Source organism: Triturus cristatus, chromosome 5_2 (genome assembly GCF_964204655.1).
Source record: "Triturus cristatus chromosome 5_2, aTriCri1.1, whole genome shotgun sequence".
In the NCBI taxonomy this organism is placed as follows: Eukaryota; Metazoa; Chordata; class Amphibia; order Caudata; family Salamandridae; genus Triturus; species Triturus cristatus.
Genome location: NC_140588.1, coordinates 414171630 through 414184052, shown reverse-complemented (window position 1 = coordinate 414184052; position 12423 = coordinate 414171630). Strand labels below are relative to the sequence as shown.

Here is a 12423-nt window from a genome sequence, read left to right as displayed (position 1 = left end):
CTGCTCTTTGCATTTTGTTCTTATTATCTTGCACTTTTCCTTTTTTTACAAATTTTTTATTTCATTTTGTTCCACTCCCAACCCCTGTTAAGCACTCTGATACCTTTGGGTCTCGCCAGCGCTATATAAAACCGTTTAAATAAATAAATACATTTCAAGTTGAGATCGACATGCATGCCTCTGTCTACAGTCTGTAACGTGTTTCTTTCTTGCAAGACTTTGGCTGACCAATCACAAAGTGGACTGGTCCAGTGAGATAAACACGAACCATCATTCCCTATTCAACTTAGGTTTTTGTTGATCTGAAGCAGGCCCACACCAGGGGCACAACTACACTCAAACATCGGGGAAGACTAACACTTTGAAGAATAGGGCAGGGGGCTATATTCAGGACCCGGGTCAAAATGTCTTGTAGGGGCTCTCTTGTCTATTTTACGCTGAATATTTTGGGGTGGATTTTACTGGACAATATACAGCCACTGCTCCATTTTGAAGCATACTTAGCCAATAGCATTGGTCTCAAGTTAATATCCTTTAGTGGGGTTACGGGTTCTCCATCAAGGAATTTTGGCAGAATGAACATTAAAAGCTTCAGTTAAATGCACATTTGGCCAGTAGACTGGGTAGTATGTGCAATTTCAGAAACAATAAACGGCAAATAGTGCATTTCAGAAGGCACTGGACCAGTTGAATTGGTATTAACCTAGTGGGACTATAAAAAAATACAAGATATTTAGGCATACAAAGTAGATTTTTCAAAATTTGTAGCAAATGGTGCAATTTAAACATATTTGTTTTGTCACTGTTCTGTTCGTAGCGCATTTCTCAGCACACAATAGGTTTATTTTAGAATACAAGGCTATAAGAAGCAACTCCCTTGCTGTCCCTTAGAAGGATACCTCATGGTCACGCACTAACATACAAAATAGTGAATCTATATTCAGTGGTAGTGCATGGTAATCTTGAGTTCCATCGCTCATCAAGTATTCATCTTGATACACTTGGCTAGTGCCATTGCTTGAAATGCATCTATCAATTGGAAAGAATTTGCTGGTAACAGCACATTGAGTACAGAAACTGAGCATAAAGCGTGATTATCAATGGTGCTTCTAACATTACAAATTAGACTTAACTAGCATATCAGAATCACAATATACTTTATTCGATTTTAAACATTTTAAAATCATAAAAGTAACATATAAAACATTAATATAATTAAAATACCCTATACATATCTATCTAAACATGAGTCACATTCGTATAGATCCCATCAATTAATTTTAACATGCAGCCGAGACAATTAGTGAAAGTTCTCCACGGTATGTTGTTAACCAGTAAACATTTTTCTTTTCCTCAATATGCTTTTCAAGAGTCCAGTCATAATGCCCACGCAATAAACATTTTCCAACAGTTGCAAATATGAAAAGGCAGGGCGACATTGCCTCCAACCCCCTTGTTTTAAAAATGGCAAAATCCATTTTGCTCTGTCGGTTGAGTAAAATTTACAGAATAAAATCACATGTATTGTTGATTGAGGTGACTTCTTATTGCATGGGCAGTGGCAAAGATCTCTGAACCAGTCCTTTACGATAGGAAAGCTCACTAAATGATGGAAACTGTCAAACCTAAACCTAGTTAGTACATACCTATCATACCCTCTAATGCACCAGACCAGGTAGGGTTGTATACTTAAAGGAACCAAAGTCAGTTGATGCTAGATTACAGTACATTTCTTTATTTCATTTACAGCTCTGAAGGACTCTAAACGTGACATGCATAGTAGTTTAAATTCCTTTCTTGGCATTGAAGTCATGGTTTCTGGATGTATGTGAAAATCAAGTCAGCCTAAATCCATTAAAAATCTTCTAACATAATCCAACTAGGTAATTCTACTTGCATTATCTAATTTCATTGAGTCTCTAATAATGTCTCTATTTAACCCTGTGCTCATTGAAGTCCAAACTCGATGCCATTACAGTAAAGGTTGCATTTTAATAATATCAGAAATGTAGTTGATCCCCAATTCATTATGACAATTAAAAACAGAGGAGCTCTGTGAGACAGCTAAAATAAACCTTAAAAATGAATTTTCCACTATTTGTATTGAAGATACATCAGTATAACCCCAAATTCCTGCCCCAAACGTTATGATGCTCATACATTTGGCTTGGTAAATTTTAAGGAGGATCCCCGGGGGCCTTTTGCCCACTTTGTTTTTAGCAAAACTCACCACCACCACGGTTGACCTCCTAAAAAGGAGGCTCCTACTCTTGACCGCCGGTCCCCAGGAACCAGTATGCTCCAATAGCACGCCCAGGTAAGAAAATGTATTAGTTGACTCTATCCTGTCATTCCCCATTGGCCTACTTTTACATGTATTTCTCCCCTTCCCACATGTCATTACAAAGGTTTTCTTCACATTAAGTTTAAGGCCTCGATTATCCATAAAATTAAAATATGTAGCAAGGGCTCGCTGTAGACCCAACTGCGTTCTGGCCATGCATATCAACAGGTAAACCTTTTTAGGCCATTTGCTAAAGTGGCACTGTCCTGCCAGCTGCTGGTTTTGGGGTTTATCAATACAGTGACAAGATCAGAAATTAACCCCAGTTCAAATGTTCTTTGGTTCACACTCCTTTTTCTCCAGCTAGAGGAGTCAATGAGAGTCTCATGAGGAACTCAATGTGGGGCAAGGTGTCAACCGTGAATAGCCATTTGTGGTGAACCTGTTTGATGTCACTTCCACTTTGGTATTTTAGTCATTTGAAGTCCATATCAGCACAGACCCAACACCTAAGCATGTATCACATACATGAATATCATCAGGAGAGGTTTGAATAATAATAATACTTTCTAAAATTACGCAGCAACCGTGCATGGAGATATAATTCTACAACTTACAATCTTACGTCTGGAATTTAACTTAATGTCTTACACATATCATGGTGTATATATTTAATTGGAATCCTTGTGTGGAATATCATGGTATATATATTTAATTGAAATCCTTGTGTGGGGCAAAATGATCCTGAAATATGTCTTGGGGTAATGTCCACTAGAAGCATAAACATGTATTTACAGAACAATGATAGACTGGTTTATAACAGCAGTGATGTGTAGAAAATCAGAACATTTAAGATTTTTTTTTGATAAACATGACTAATGATCACTGCTGCTCCACTTAATCTAACTCATTCGCTCACACCCCTTAAACAATTGCAAAGTGGCCTAATACCCAACATTGATGCCCTCTCCACCATCCTAGTGCCTCAGTTATTCCCCCAAACCTTACTCCATCTTCAGCAGTGGGTGCACAGTGAAATGATACTATTGGGGGGTGGGGGGGGGGACATGAGAGGTCAGCCTTTAGATATTCCAGAGCATCTGAGCAGTATTCTGCTTCAATTGGACACGTTCTGACTTACCTTAGCATCACTAATAATATACCATGGTTTACAAAGCACTGTCACTATCTGATTCTTCCCACTGCCACCCCAAAAACCTACTTCCCTCCCATCATCCCTCATGGCACTCAATGCATCTCCTTTTCTTCACTCCCTACCTATTGTAAAGTGCGTAAGGTTGGGTACCTATAAATCACTGTTGCCTATACAGTGAGATACCAATGTCTTGGGCAATACCTGCTTCGCCCATAAGTATCATTTCAGATTGGTTCTGCCTTGCCCTTGTTTTCTCTCACCCACTTTGTGCTTTTAGATGATCTTATCACAACTAAAATGATATAAAAGAAGCACTGTAACATCTTAAGACAGAGACGACAGCAACTGTAGTCCCTTTGTTCTAAAAGATATAAGTTAACAGTTTCTTTACTTTGAACCACTAATATCTTTCTCTCTCTTCCTCTTTATGTCTCTTGGAGTATCTCTCTTATCAACCAAAAGTTTCCCTTGGTCTTAGCGAATGGCCTACTCATACTTCCTCCTTCAGATCTACCAGAGATTTTGCTTCTCCTTCGCTTAGCCATGCTCATCCTTTCACTGCCCTCATCCTTTACTCGTACACACTTTCCATCTTCCTCCTCCAACCTTATCCTCCACTGGAAAATATTTTTGCTTGCTTCATCAATCTTTCATCTACCATCTCCTCAATCCTCCACCACACTGTATTGCAAGGCCTGCTACAAAAAATCCTGGGAAAGGAGATCTCTTGGTTGAGGAGCAAGTGGTATTTACATCAAACACAGACCGCCCAAAGTCAGAAACTTAACCACCCAACTGGAGGGAATGCTTGCTGCTAGAGGATCACCATGTTTCCTTCCACCAGTCTTAACAGCTGCATGGCTTTTTGGCTGGTGAGACTCGTGGACCACAGAGTTTGTCAATGGCCTGGCTACCACTTTGGCAATGCTGTTCCAAAAGCATGAGACTTTGAATGTTTTTAAATTGCTTCACACACACAGTAGATGAGGGGGTAGGAGGAGATGCTCCACTCCGACCTCCTGATACACAACTCTACACACATAGAAATGGGGCTATACGAAGTATGTCGCTAATGTATATGTGTGTAGTGTTTTTAAATTGGCAAAGGGCACACATTTTATGCAGTGGTTTTCAAACTTTTTGTGCAGGGCCACCCTTGAGTTAAAATATTTTAGTAATCCCTGCTCTTCCATGACATAACCTGCTTAAATGTTTAACAATAAACGTTAAATACTTATGTGATTAGATGTTTCACATTAGAAATGTAGGGTACTTGATAGGACTAAAATCAAAGATAGGAGAACAAACATTATATTCTCTAGTACCTTATCCTACTTCACCCTCCAGACATGCAAAAGGCTGGGGTATCACAGCATTCCCAAAAGCACCAGCCACGCCAGAATGCAAACTCCAGCAACATTCATGGAACCTTTTTTTTCATTTCACAAATATATAAGGTTGTTTCCTACTGCAGATTTTGCAGAAAGCACAAAAGTGATGGGTAACATGCTTCAATTATATCAGTCACTTGTAATTACTAGGGCCCATGTTCCAGTCCATTGGTTTTGTTTTTGCCCAACATGCCATCTCCGAAAGGAACAAGAGATATGCCTTGGTCTTGCTGAAATAAGAATAGTCAAAACTACCAGCCCAGGAACTCTATGAATGGGAACACAAGTTACCCTACAGCAGATTCGACCCATTTGGTCCTCGGCAGTAGGGTACAGCCTGTGTGCTACAGCATACTGAACATAGGACCTAGGTCTGAGCATACCCATCGCTCTGTCACATCGAAGAAATCATGGATTGAATGTTTTAATTAATCTCAGCCACTGGTAATTAATTAGGGACGCATTCAAGTCCATTGTTTTTGTCCACCATGTGACCTCAGACTGGGACCAACAATATGCAAATCAGCCTTCGTCCTGCTCCAATTCTGCAATGCTGCAAATCATGTGTGCTGACCTTAACTAAGTCAGGTTTGTGTAATCAATTTCAGAAAGATGAAAGTTTTAGACACCCCTACTAGAATGCAACATTTATGCAGGTTGTGTAGAGGTCTGCAGATGGCACAAGAATGGTACATATGACTACCAATATGCAGCTGCATATAATGTGCTTTAAACTGAATTGAACATATTTTTAGGTCTCGCCTGAGTCAGCGCTTTAGCGCTGCTCTGGCGAGAGCTTTAGAAAGCGGGATTTGGAAGTGCAGACTAGTGCTTTTCAGGCCTCCAAATACAGTGCATGTGCGCCGGGCGCGCGCACCATTTGTCAGCCTGCTGATCACTTTCGCGGCCGCTTTGAGGTTCTCAGTGAGCCGCGCGGCCACTGAGAACATCAAAGCGGCCGTGAAAGAGCTCACCATTTGCCACCCCCTCCCTTATCCCACTTCCTGCTTGTCTTTACACCGTTTAGCCACTTATGGGTGCAAGGCACTGCCTCCAGAGCCAGTTCTCGTAATCTCGCCGTGCTTTCCCCCAACACCTCCCCCTACGGCTTCGGAAACATCTGTTCTTAACTGTTCAATATTTTACGTGCACCTTTATTTATTTATAAAGGGCGCCACTTGAACTTTAAATTTAAGGAGCAGAGCTGAGCACCGCTAAAGATAGGTGCTCGATGCACCGTTCTGAAAGACCGTGAAAGCAATAAGTGTACAATAAATCATGTTTTACATGTGTTGTGTATACGCATTGAAAGGACAAGCCTGAGGCTGCAGTAGCTCAAACACATTACTATTGTATACAGATAAATATAGTCGCTCGATGAATCGCTCGGAAAGACCATGGAAGCAATCATCATACAATAAATCATAGGTTTTTCACAAAACGTCAATATTCAACTATCAGCTCTTTGAGACTGTCATCATCTGATGTAAGCAATAGTTTCGACAGCAGATGGAAAAAATAACTTGGCATCTCAATGGGAGAGGCTTCATGACTCACTCTTGTTTATGTGAGGTTTTTATACAGCTCATACCTACTTGGCCTCGCAGCGCTCATCTGTACAGAGCGTGTGGTTGGGGTTTGCCCACAGGAGGCTTTGTTTCGTGGCACCAACAGACACGTACTATATTGCCCTGCATACTGAGTATAATACGTATAAACTACAAATGTGTGAGTTTGTATACTTTAAATATATGCAAAATGACATGGGCAGCCAATACCTTACAGTATATACTGTATTTCTCTGTCATACTTATGCAGTATTCCTTTGGCATTTTTGGAGAATTATGTTAAAAATATCAAAAACAATACACAGTTTCTCCAGAGACTGCAGATACGCATCATTATATAGGAAAACACAAATAATTTGTGTTGAACACCATATGACCATTGTGCACACCAGCGATTGGAAGGCAACAGTATATGTTAAACTTTATTTCGTTACGCAAAATCTGTCGAGTTTTCATGTCTATTGCTTTTTCATTGCTGTGCCAGCGTGGGCGTTCAATGAATGTAAATATTGCGCGGGGAAACGCGTGGGGAGTGCTTACTTCATTGGTACAATGTGCGCATCCCACGCGTGATCCAGGTGGACTTCACTTTGCTAGGATTACGGTTTCAAGCGCGTACCGAGCCAGGATTTAAGTTTCCTGGCATAATGTAAGCATCCACCACTTGCCGGGGCGAGCATTTAGTAACCATGTCCATGTATAACGTGAGCATAAAAGTTACTTTACTAACAATGTATAATGTAAGAATCCAGCGAGGGCCGCGGGCCCAATATACGACTTTACGAATTCTATGTAACTATCGAGCGCATGCCTGAGCTAGGACTTTACTTCCCAATTAAGTTAGATTCGAGTGCGTGACCCTGCCTGGACTTTACTGACAATACCTTTTATTTATGTGTTTTGAAAACCTGAAAGCGGTGCGTAAATAAGCACTTTGTACTTGTAGTCCTTGCTTATGACAAGCAAGTCTGGCAGTAAACGAGGCGCAGTTACTGCCAGCCTTGCTTCTCCTAAGCAATGACTATGTAGAAAAGTGCGTGTTTACGACCGCTTGCAAGTTTTTAAAACACATACATAAAAGGCATTGTCAATAGCTCAAACTCTCACAAATGCGAGACCTATTGCATTGCAAATGCTTGTTTTCCTTGATGTCAAAAAGAAATATATCTTTTGGGCACTTCAAGTTTAATTTGCGTTGCACAATATCGATGCCTTCAGAGCAATGAGAAAACATGACAAGATACTATTAAAATGTACATTATACTTTAATATACGGGGCTAACTTTATAGACTTTTATGGAAGGAAACATTCTTTAGGCAAAATATCGCCTATCTTTTAACTGTCATTTGATGGATACTTATTCTTGCCCTTTGGTTGCTGCTGGGTACCCCTGCTGTTAATTGTTGGTGGGTGAGGGATGCGATAATTGTAGCTTTGACCCATTTCACCAGTTCACTTTAAATAGCGAATCACAACCCTTACTTACGGAAAGAAACAATCATGTTATATAATGATAACATGGATTTGTATTTCGATTGTTAAAGCAATAAAGACACACACAGGACTGTCAGGGCTACAACTGTTCTCGCAAACATACCTGGTTTTTGGTGAAGGTCAGGCCAGCAGCTCCAGCCCAGCCAGTCTATCCCCGTATACCTGACTTGGGGTGAGGGCCTAAAGCCCTCAAGACAACGGTAGCTGCGCTCCTGGCACACACCAACACATGTACAATGGCAAATGCATTAGAAGAAAGCGCATCGGTGGCATTTAAGGGTGGCAAGGAACACGCTTACCCAAAGGTCTATACTGTCTCACATGACAACACACCTTCAAGAGATACAGATATAAATAGTGGCAAGAAGTCTGAGATAACATGAACTCTCGTGTATGCCGGCAGATGTCACACAGCTCTCTTTTCCTCCAAGGTAGGAGACCTCCCGGTAAGAATACATGCATTTTCCGGAAAGATCCAGTAAAGCATCCCTTTCAACCTAAAGTGCAAGGCAAACATGTGTACCCCATGACTATCAAACCAAGGAGTCTTCAATTATAAAAAGGTAATTCACTTTTTGGTGAATACGTTCATACCAGAGTCCAAAATTACACTGACGGAGGAACTTGTACCAGAAATCCCATACAGCACATATGCATCTAGCGAACCAAAATCTATCCAGTAAGTCGGGCATGTTGAAACGAAGAACAGGAAGCCACAAAGTCACTGGGCCTGGGACTTTTGCCCGTACACATGGCCTATAAAAACACCCGTTAAGAATACATAAACGTGCAACACCAACCGATATAGGCCATTCACTAGCCAGAGCTTACAGGACTACAAAAGGAGCAGAAAGAGAGATCCAAAAACATCCGACGTTACTGAGCCTAGTGTGCATATGGCAGGGGCAATTTCTTCCACTAGGGAATTTTGTGAGAATGAGGTCAACAAACAGAAGCCTAAACTGCACACAAATCACTTACAGCTTATTGTGCTTAGCAGGGCGTTCTGAGTTACGCATCAGGGAGGAATGCTACAGGTTGCTGGCCAAATAAATCAATGGAGCTCCAACATAACTTGTGGGGTGCATTTAGGAAGGATAAAGTGGCGTGGGATCACAAATGAGTAGTAACCACCTCACCACGTTAGTCCTGAGATTACCACCTAAACTGAAGTATGTTACATGTCAGACGCGCACGTAATGTACCGTGATCCTGTGAAGCATGTATGTTAGTACTGTTTATTAAGAATTCGTAATTTGCTGCCTATACCCGGGATTATCGCCTACTGAATGGAGCCCACACGGATTCCATGTTTCCATTTAGTTTGAAAAATCAAATGCCAGATTCCTGCTGCCTATCATCAAAATCTTCGCAGTTCAATAGGCAGCTTGTCGGATTAGCATCCTACGACAAGGAAACTACCTCACTGCAGGTTTGAGCGGATGAAAGCTCACAGAACCAGGACATGTTTTAAAATGAACACGCAAGACTCTACTACTGTTACAGTCCATCTTACCAGCAGTACCACAAACGGAGCTGGCGACTTCAAAGCAGAGATCAGTCCCACAACATAGGATAAGGAAGACACCCCCCGAGTGCCACTTCTGACAATTAGGGTTCGCCGGGCGCTGACAGGAAAATATTGTTCTCATAATATTTGTACATGCCTCCTTACTTCCTTCAAAAAGGTAGATGTATAGTGGGAGGGGCAGACGAAAGATAAACATGACCCTGTGTGTGCAACCAGTGTTATGCACCTTGGAACACAAGCTCAGAGAGAACCTTAAAGGGGTCAAGCAGAGACCTTGGGTCAAGTGACACTGACCTGCTGTCCCCGGGCACCACGGGCTCCTTCACTTTACCACCTCCAAAACTTCCCTCTTGAGCTCGGCCGCTGCCGCTTCCTCTTCCACTTCCGCTCAGAGAGGGAAGGATGCAGGGAGGGGCGCGGCCAAAGCAGCCAGGTTGGACATCCAAAACAAGCCCAATCTCTCCTAAAATGAAGCCCAAAACAAACCGAATATTACCAAAACAAAGCCCAACACAAGATTGATAGTCGACATCCAAAATTGCAAAAACACTGAAATGATGGATATTACACGCTGGGTCTCCGACTCGACAGTGATTGGAAACCGACTGTGACCATGACTGTAAACACAGAAGTGGTCAGCACTGGTGGACCTCAACATTTCGAACAGGTGCAAACAGTGCTGGAAAGTATGGAGAAAGCGCTGGAACTCGGTTGTGGCACCTATGTCTGGGCCAGATCTGGGATCAGTCTGACCCAGGGAGACATGCTGAATTTGCCATGGTGTCATTTTCACATGCCAGGAAATAATTCAGCAGCGCTTGCAGGTGGTTAAGGGGTAGGGTGTCCAGATCATTGGACCAAAAAAACGGGACATTTCGCAAAAATAGAAGAAGGACTACAGATTTACATCAATAAAGTGGCAAAGAATGACAGCTTGTGAAGTACTGCGTCACTTCCAGAATAACTGCTACCCACACCAAGTATTTGTATGTAAGGAAATACCCTTTATTGATTCCAACGGGAGAGCGCCGGGCTTAACGCGCCTTCGCCGTCTTTTTTCCCGACCTCGCGCATGCGCAATCCCCACATTAACGTTGTCCTCGCGCGCTACGTCACGACGTAGCTCGCGAGGACTAGAGCGCAACACTACATATCTCCCCCTTTTAATTGAACAAAGAATATGTAGTCCACACAGTCCCTCTGGATGCTTAGCTTCCCTCTAGTTCAAAGTCTCGGAAGTGGTTTGGTCTTACCACCACTCTGCCTGCTCTAGTGCGCCTTACCGGAGTGGAGAAAGCTTCCTTGGTACTGTCCTCTGCAGGGCTCCCCAACTTGTCTCTCGGTGTACCCGGTTCTTCTCTCCTCAGGGTCACACTCTCCTCTCCAAGTTGTTCCTCCATCTCCGGTGTTACTTGATCTCCATGCTCCTCACAGTTCACTTCTGCCCTCGTGTCCCTTTCTTCGACAGGGATACTCCCTTCATTTTGTCTTGGCCTTAGGTCTTGTTGTGTCCTCTTGTTCTCCTCTGGGGGCCATCGTAGGATCTTGTTATATTTGGACATGCGGTCTTGGGACCACACGTTCCCATCACTGAGCAATGCTGCTCTATCGTACACTTCTTTCACTTGTAGAGGTGGGCTGTATTTGCTGTCTCCTTTCCTTTTCCGTATAGCTAATCTGACTCTCACCCATTCCCCTCTCTCCAGGGTTGTTGCCTTCCCTTTTCTCCTCTGATTGTAGTACTCCGTATATATTCTCTAGGCCTTCTCTAGATTGTGCTGTACCACCGCAGGACACCTTTTGCTAGTGATCGTCTTTTCTCTCCATGTTATGTTGTCTTTGGTGAAGGGATGTCTTCCTCTCAAGATTTGGAAAGGGCTATACCCATTGCCGGTGGGGGTGATACGGTATTCCCATATCATATTCTGTACCTCTTTCTCCCAATCTTTGTCCATCATGATGGCTGCTTGGATGGACCCCATTATGACTCTATTGAATCGCTCCACCTGTCCATTACTCGACGGATGATACAAGGAGTTGTGTTGTATTTTGATTCCGTTCCTCTCTGCATACTTGTACCACTTTTCCGAGGTGAATTGCGGTCCATTGTCACTCAGGATGGTTCTCGGGATACCTTCCCTGAGGAAAACTGAAGTTAGGAACTTAATCACTGTCTCCGCATCCATTACTTCCTGGACGTGTATCTCCGGCCATTTCGAGTACTTGTCGACAAGGACGCACAGATATTTGGGCGTTCCTTGGGTGTCCAGCACAGGTCCCAGAATGTCCACTGACACTTCTTCCCACGGGTCACTTTGTAGTGTGAATTTCCCCAATGCCGGTCTTAAGGGATTCAGCGTTTTGTCCGCTCTTTGGCATTGATCGCATTCTCTTACGTGTCTTTCCACCTGGACGTCCATTCCTGGCCACCAGTACATGTGCTTCGCTCTCATCTTTGTTTTCACTATTCCTAGTGTCATCTTAGCGATGTGTGGCGTGGCACTCGCATTCCCACTCGAGGTGAGCACTTTGATTAGCGGATTGTGATCTGTTTTGAGTTTAAACCTCGTGCCCCATAGGAATTGGTGGAACTTCCCCATGGCCCACACCACCGCTAGCATCTCCTTCTCGATTACGCTATATTTCTGTTCTGTGGGCGATAACGATCTTGATGCGAAACTGAGGGTTTCCGTCGTTCCTTCTCTCCTCTCCTGCATGAGGACTGCTCCCAATCCTTTCTCACTGGCATCCGTCGTCAATATCGACTGTCCAAGCGGGTCATATCCCTGCAGTGGCACGGCTTGGCTAACGTCTTTCTTCAAGGCCTCAAATTCTTTTTGTGTGTCTTCTGTCCACTTGAACCCTGTTTTGTCCCTTATCAACTGTCGCAGGTGGTGTGTCTTGGTGGCAAAGTGTTGCACAAATTTGCTATAATATTCTGCCATCCCTAGGAAGGATCTCACCTCTTCTTTGTTGGATGGGGCCATAGCATTGCAAA

The 12423-nt window shown here is 42.9% G+C and overlaps 1 protein-coding gene across 1 annotated transcript in view; it reads right to left on the bottom strand.

Moving 5' to 3' along the window:
• The window catches only part of RALBP1 (ralA binding protein 1), a 250917-nt gene extending 241070 nt beyond the window's left edge, over window positions 1–9847 (bottom strand). The window contains exon 1 of the mRNA XM_085607330.1: window positions 9720–9847. The gene's annotated coding sequence lies outside the window, so the exon portion shown is untranslated. The remainder of the gene's footprint in view (window positions 1–9719) is intronic.
• Window positions 9848–12423: the final 2576 nt, after the last annotated feature.